The sequence below is a fragment of the Lycium ferocissimum genome, chromosome 9 (genome assembly GCF_029784015.1).
Source record: "Lycium ferocissimum isolate CSIRO_LF1 chromosome 9, AGI_CSIRO_Lferr_CH_V1, whole genome shotgun sequence".
Lineage (NCBI taxonomy): Eukaryota > Viridiplantae > Streptophyta > Magnoliopsida > Solanales > Solanaceae > Lycium > Lycium ferocissimum.
Window position 1 is genome coordinate 47,952,541 of NC_081350.1, and position 6,310 is coordinate 47,958,850.

Consider the following 6,310-nt stretch of genomic DNA (forward strand, 5'->3'; position numbering starts at 1 on the left):
CTTTTTTCGGACGAGGGGGTCCCGTCCCGCCCTGCGGTTAGTATTTCGCAGGGCTCGTAGATCCCAAAAAAGGGGGGTAGTCCGGTCCCATGGCTTGTAGTATACGAGTATATATTTTTTTTTGATACCCGGGAAGGGCTTATGTTTATAAAAGCTAATGTTTTTTAAAATAAAGTTTTTATATGATTCGAGAATAGCATGAATAATAGAAAGAAAGGGGCGGGTGTTCGGGGTTACCCGGAAAAGCCGCGGCCCGTGGGCTCGGGTCGTGACATCGGAAATAAAAATTCCCATAATGACTTCACATTTAGTGTAGAATCGAAAGGTCATTTAATTTCCAATCATCATCTACTATCCAAATGATTAATGAAAAATGGGAATCATTTCTTAGTATGTATCAAATTACATTTACGACAAGAATCACACAGATTCTTTAAGTCACATCCTCTTACATACTCTGTTATCCATAACAAATGAGCAGAAAATATAACAGAAGAGACAAACAACACATATCCATTAAAAAAAAAAATTACGACTCTTTAAGCCAAATTCTTAGCTAGCTTGTCTATAGGAGAAGGTTGATAAAAACAAGGCGTAGGACATCTCTTTACTCTTCAAGACTTGTTAAGCTTAGCTTATATGTCCTTTTTCTCCTCCCACTTGCTTCAAGTGCCAGAGTATATACACAAAGGGACTAATATAGACCATACTCAGGATAAATATTATCCAATATTTTGCCCCAATACTCTAGGAGAGAATTCCTCGATATGAACAAATCAACCCAAAATTCAATCAATGAATAATGAGTTATCAATTCTGCTAATTTCGCCCCAAATAGGCAAATACGATATAGTAGCAGAAAGGTCCATTTTTACTTTATTAATTTCCTCATATTTTCTTCTCCCTTCCCTATGACAATCTCTCTCATCTCTAAAGATCCTTCATATCGTCGTCGAAACATTAGACCTTACGATCTCAGAATCATATCCATCACACCTGATAATAGTCTTGTGTCGACGTACTCTTCTACGTTGTCCCTAACTCGGCTCTCAGTGTCACTCTCACTTGGAGAACTTCGAACTCATCCTCCTCCATTTATTTTTTGAAATGGGAACAAGGATACAACTTGGACGGTTAAGTGACAACATATGTCATATTAACTCGTAGAAGAGAAATTAGTAAAAGGTCATATTCTTATTTATTGAAATAAATTATAGACCCTTTCAGGACCACTCAAGTATCACTAAAAAATGACTAAGACTTGGCTAAATCCATTCACTCCAAGGAATAATGAGTTGACTATATATATATATATATATATATATATATATATATATTTTTTTTTTTAATAACTAAATCCATGAAATGGGATACATTCATATAGAATGCTACATAACAGATGCTATTTTCAATCCATGTAACTGTAATATGCATTTATTGAAATAACAATTTGATTGAAACTCATATTACATTGTCTCCAATAATAATGACTACAAAGCCATGTCTACTCACTAATATTTCAATTTTACAACTTTCAGAACTTTGCAATTTTGTATATATAAAAAAAATGCTTGGTAATTCTACACAGTTGAAGACATATCAACAATACTTGTCATCAAGTTTGCCCAAAGAAAATATCTCAGTAGTATAGGACTACGAGTCCCTTTTCACAGTGAATTACTTTTTTAAAAAAATAGCAAGAATCACCAAAGCACTTTTCTTTAAAGTCTAGGGTCACCAGTTCTTTAGAGGAGACGTGACCAACATGGAAAAAACAAGCAACTTTAAGTGAACCTGTAATTTGCCTTAGCAAACTGTAAACCGAAATAGCCGCAATGGTGCTAATCACGTTTTATCATGTAAATCGTCACCATTAAAGAGTGAAAACTGATTATTATCAAAGTCGAGAGACATACTAAGACTTCACATGATACCTTTTAATTAAGAAAAATAAGTGTCCTGCAAAGCCAAGTCAGACGCTTGATTGGCTTTTCATGAGATAGCAATTGTCGTCTCTTTTCACGGGGGCCGCAGAAGCAAAACAAAATTGCAACGAAACTGCTAGTCTTTTGAGAATGGCTATTTTCTTTCATCCATATTATTTAAGAAAGAATTATTAGACTAGAAGCGGAATAAAAGCCCCCGGTTCACGATACCAATGTAAGAATAAATCACGGGGCAAGAACAATATCAAGACCTTTTTCGTGAAATAAAGATTGTTGGACTTACCACCGAAAAAATTCCCCAAGTTGAACTTCGATTTACGAGGAAACGAAGTTGATTTTCACGAACTAAATGCCTGTCGAATTGTGTCAACATAGCACACCCAGAGAAAAAATTTCTTCTTGAAAGAAGAAGAAGAACAGAGAGTTGGTTTTCTTTTTCTTAAGAAGGGCGTTCAAAAAATTAGCAGAAAACTGATTTACCCATCTCTTAAATTAACCACATTTGGCAGTAACTTCTCTTCAGGAAAGTTATTCCATAACTTCTATCCTTATCCTTTCAAACGGGTAGGGTCAGCCCATATGGAGCAACCCGTGACCCAATTTAAATATCCAACAGCGAGCGACATTTCACCTAAGGAATTTTGTACTTCTAATTTTTACACAGGCTAATAATTTACTTTGCCCTCAGATTTATCATGATACATGTAAAGCTCATTTTGGCAAATTTTTCGTTTAAAAAAAGAAAAAAGAGAGATAAAAACCTTTGAGTTTTACGGCACGTACAGTTGACAACCGTATGGTCTAGTTTATTCGTAGGGAGACAACTTTTTTGAGTTATATAAAATTATAAAAAATTCTTGAAGATTATAAATTTTATGCCCATTTAGTTTAATGAAAGAAAAACAAAATATGATATACAACAAGAAACTTCAGATGCCTTATCGTGATTTAAAAGGACATTATCTTATGAAAATTATTGTTACCTAATAAGTTCTAGTAATAAAAATAAAATACTTTTATCCCAGTTATTTAAAATTTATCAAATAACACAAATTAAAAATTGAAGCTTTGGTCTTCTTTAAATTAAAAAAAAAAAAAAAAAACTTTTGGTCTTCTAGATATTTGGGATGAAAAGGTTGGCTCAGTACCTCCTAAAAATTGACAATGAGAATGTAAAGTTTAAAGAATGACAAATGCTAAATTATATTTTACAACAAATAACTTAATATAAAAAAAATACAGCGACATGGGCTCACTTGTTGGACTGAATGCAAGAAAGAAAATGAACAAACGATAACTCAATTATAAATGAATTTTGTCCTCTACTAATTCATCCTTATTGCTTCAAATCTGCATTGTTATTAGTTAAACTCCTAATTTTATAGTATAACTAGTTAATTGGCCCGCGCTTCGCGCGGCTAATATACTACTTTTATAAATTAGTTTGATTTTGCTGTAATTTTTTATTTCTTTCATAGTTAGTGATTCGCTAGTTGAACTTATGTATTGCGCATGAATGTATATATATCTATACTATATTAAAAGCATGAACTCCTAAACTTAAAAGTTAAATTACCTATTTACCCTTTTTAAAAACCTAACTAACTTAATACCTTAATTAAAAAACTTAAAGAAGGCAACGCTTCAAAAAAAGAAAATAAACCAACTCTTCATACGCACTTTTGGCAGAAAACGATTCTCTTCGCACAACAAAATGAAAAACCACGCCTGCGAACAACAACCCTATTAGCCAATGTTGCGTGCTCCTTCATCAACTTTTTTACGAAAATGGGTTCGCTTTCTGGTTGTAGCAAGTTTTACTCCTTTCGCAGGTATTGTTAGTTTTAGCGCGTAATTGTTAGTTACACCGACAATAACAGTGGCGGACCTAGAATTTATTACAAGCGGGTTCAGTTTGAGACTAAGATTGAACCACCACGATGATCATTCGTAAGAGCGGCAATAAACGCGCCAACCGAACTTATTTTTACGTTCATATAGTAGCCTCAAACGTCATTTGAAACTATTTTTTTTCTTTTTCAAATGACTTGATAAAAGTTCAACAAAAATCTATTTATTTTAACAATTTATCTACTAAAGGTCATAATTTTTTTTTAAAACTTGAACAAGTATTATTTTAATAAACTATTATACGTAACAAAATGTCCAAAGATACTCTAACATGATGTGATACTTAAAGCGCCACATCATTGATGTCGAACTCCTTATAAATAACAAACACCCAACCATCTCCCCTCGAACTAAGTTCCACGTGGCTCAATATCATACCACGGTTAGAGATTCAACATGTCCGTGTGCCACCCACACATTAATCGTCGCAGTAACGGTCACCGAAGCACAAAGACCGTGAACCGCGTTCTCGCTTGTGTAGAACAAATAAGCCGCGCCCCCACGAGTTATATAAACGCCCACACGGCTTTCCCCAAAAGGTCTCACATCAAAGAGTATCCAACTCCTTATAAATACCTAAGATAAACTTGCAAACAGTAAACAAATGAGTTATATAAACGAACCTCAAAAGAGTTATAAACCAAGATAAACTTCAGAAGACAAACTTAACAAAACAAACAAATAAACCAAAATGACCTTTCAAATTAAATAGCTGCTTCAAAATAGTTCTATATATACAATAAAACAAACATTATAGACTTATAGTATAAACCAAAATAAACTAAACTATAAACAACTAATATACTTGAAGATACTTTTGAATTTCGCAACAAAGTCTGGTTCGTGTATGCTGATTGTCTTCATAAAAGATACTCTTTCCGTCTCAATTTATGTGGCACCGTTTGACTTGACACAAAATTTAAAAATAAAGGAAGACTTTTAAAATTTGTGGTCTAAAACAAACCTTAAACATTTGTGTGGCTGTAAATCATTTCATTAAGGGTAAAAAGGGAATTAAAGTTAAGTTATTTCTAATTATAGAAATGTGATATTTTTTTGATAAACTAAAAAGAAAAGTGTGCCACATAAATTGAGACAGAACGAATAATTGCTAATGAAAAAGGGAGGGAAATGTTCAAGGGGAAAAAAATATATATAAACAGGGAAGACAAAAAGTCAGCCAAGAAATAAAATTATGAAACTATGCCCCTTCCGGTTCCAGTTTGAAAGACAGATGAGCAATGTAGATGGTTTCTTTCCCTTAAAAGAGAGGGAGGTCATACAAAAGAGGTATAGAAAGAATTAAGAAAAATGATCAAATCGAGTTTTGAACGCCAGACGTCAACTAAAATTTAATCCACTTGAACCACTGCGCCACAATCTTCGGTTTGGCAAGAGGGTTCAATTTTTATTTACTTAATCATGTTTTTGGTTCTCTACGGATATTCACATATACAAAAATGTAAAATATTTTGACAAAGTGAGTTCAATTGAATCCGCTTGCAACCACGTAGGTCCGCCCCTGGACAATATATAACACTAACTTTTTCAAAGCGATACTGCATAGCTCACTAGTATCATAGTTAATCCCGTTGCTTCGGTTATTGATCTTTTTTGCTCTTAAAGTTTTCTTAAGACTCTTGTGTTATTAGTTCATTTTTTTCTGTACGTTGTCGATATTAGTTGAAAGCTTCCCGTGGTATTATGCGTGGGTGTGAAAGCCAGAGGTTTAACCAGAAAAAAAATTCATATTGGTCAGTGATGTGCAAAGTTTGAGTGTTTTACAACATTATTTTGTTCAATACCCAACGAGATAAATTTTTATTTTATTTCATTAATACTTTAGTTATGATCTGTATAATTACTGAACACTGTCTCTGACCCATTTCAAACAGAAACGACAGTAAATAAGTATTAAAATTCAGTTTTTTTGCTGTTAAAGATCAAAACAAAGAGGACAAATAGCATTGTAATGATAAACTTATGTCCTAAAACTAGAGATATATGCAATTTTAAGGGCAAGAAATTGGTAAAACAGGGGGAAAAGAAAGGAAAAGAAAGAAAAAGAAGTGTATAATGAATTTGTCTGTTGGCCTTTGAAAAAAAAAAAAAAATAACCCAAAGGAAAGCAGTAGACGCTTACAAAGGAATGTTGAACATGGCATGGTGCAAACTTGACGCCGTAGATCTAAATTTTTTAAATTACCTTAAAAGATCTAAGTTACATCAACTAGGATGGGTGCATGTGCACCTTAAGTCCTAATATGTTTGCCACTGATTATCCATATAATTATTTTAAAAGCATGAATATAAATGTTGGTAGGCCAAAATAGCCTTTAAATATTAAACGACTTTTATACCCTTTTAGTCTAATTCTACTATACATTTATTGACTATTTTAACTTTCACAACAATCGGAATTTGACCTCCTGTGCCTGTGAATTAAAGAAAGG